General features: G+C 40.8%; 1 pseudogene; it reads left to right on the top strand.

Moving 5' to 3' along the window:
• The first annotated feature begins 757 nt into the window (after positions 1-757).
• LOC114515368 lies at positions 758-1,309 on the top strand (annotated as a pseudogene).
• Positions 1,310-1,889: the final 580 nt, after the last annotated feature.

The raw sequence follows: 1,889 nt of genomic DNA, 5'->3' as shown, positions 1-1,889 counted from the left end.
AGTAGGCATTATCATTTGTGCATATCAGGTACAGCCTGGTAAGCAATTTTGTCATACTTCTTGTTCTTCTCAAGTTTATATTGAAAAACCAATTTAAGTCAGCAGTTCTAGTTACTTTATGCTGATAAACACACTCATACAGATACAATTTCCTTCCATAGAAAGAAGGTGATTAAGATCCCAGAAATGTTGAGGTATTCTCAGAACCTAGCAAAATCTCTGACAATGGCAAGCATTTAGTAAATGATTGTTGAATAATGACAGTTTAAATTTCAGTCTTTTTCAGACTATTTCACATCCTGCTCATGGTTGTGATATCTTAGTGGATGACAACAGAGTTGTGTTAGTATTTTTGATAGATTCTGCATGTTAAATATTGATTGATTCAACCAGATTAATTTTTGTTCACCACCTCAAGGAGGTGAAATTTTAAAATCTAAGGAGATTTTCTAATCTACATTCCTTTGTAGTACAAAGGCCCATTCGAAACTTGGTTTAATGCCTAGTCGCTATTCTGGTACACTTGGCAATGCATGATAGACTTCGGTACACCTTGGAAGTGGAGAATAGGATATATCACTGTGCCGGCTGAGTCCCTCTGGGAAGCAGATGCCAGGCAGTGTTATAATGGACAGAGGTTTACTGCAGGACCAGCATCCATACAGGATAAAGTGCTCCTGGTACCATCACTGCCACGGGAAAACCATTACCCTTTGATGCAGACAAAAACAAGTCACAGATGGACAGAATGGAAAGAATGACATTGAAACAGATGTCCAGCAACAAGTGGTTTGGGGTCAGTGGAAAGTTCTTGAACATGACAGTGTCAAACTGAACTGCAAATCAAAACTTGTTATTACTGACCACAAGAGGCAGAAACTGGGAAATGCCCTGCACTATGTCAGCTATAAGGTTTTATGAGTTTAGGACAGAATTTGATATCAAAATCTGGTCATCACTGGGCTGCCCCAGAACATGGCCTTGTTGTCATTGCTCCAGATGCCAGCCCCTGTGGCAACATATTAAAGAAGAAGGTGGGAGCTGGATGTGGGCACTGGTGTTGGGTTTTATGTGGGTGCCACTGAAGACCCTTGAAAAACTACCTACAGAATGTACTCTTGTGTGACAGAGGAGCTTCCCCAGCTCACAAATGCCATTTTCCCAGTGGACCCCCAAAGAATGGGCACTCCGAGGAGACCATGGAGCTCTGGCCTGTGCTTTGAAGGCTCCTGAACAATAGAAATCTGTGTCAGCATTTGCTCCAATTTACAATCCAGTGTTTTGTTCTTAGGGCAAAAAAGCATTATAGTATTTCCAGTTTAGGGCAGTTTTACAGCCATAGCATTGAGATTTTATTTTATGAATGCTGAAAATACCCTTGGCTAAAACTTCCTAATAAACTACTTTTATTCTTGCTTTCAAGTGCCTGATCACAGTTCAAAAGTTAAGGTATCAGTGTCTAAAAACAAAGAGCTTTGTCAAAGTAAGTGATTTCTCTTAAGTTTTCCATTTTGATGAAAGGAGTTCTATGTATTAATAGAAATATTAATTTTACATAAGAATACTCTGGACAATGAGAGACACTTTCACTATAACATGGGTTATGACGTTGCTGTGATGCTAACAACAGCTCCTCCAAGCACGCAGGCTGCCTCGCTTCCACCCAGAGGGGTACCTCACCGGAGTTCCCCAGGCTCCACACTCCTGCGCAGGTGCATTCCTGGGTCCGCAAGGTGCCACACCGTGTGGTCATGACAGCAAGATGGAAGGAAAGCAGCTCTGCCTTCCCATTCACTTTAAAAAAAAAAAAAAAACTATTGGAATATTCCCCAAAAACAGTGTGCCTTGAGTCCCAAAATGTTTCAAAGTTTGGTAAAATAGTTCTTTTG

The sequence above is a fragment of the Phyllostomus discolor genome, chromosome 2 (genome assembly GCF_004126475.2).
Source record: "Phyllostomus discolor isolate MPI-MPIP mPhyDis1 chromosome 2, mPhyDis1.pri.v3, whole genome shotgun sequence".
In the NCBI taxonomy this organism is placed as follows: Eukaryota; Metazoa; Chordata; class Mammalia; order Chiroptera; family Phyllostomidae; genus Phyllostomus; species Phyllostomus discolor.
This window is presented reverse-complemented; position numbering and strand designations above follow the sequence as displayed.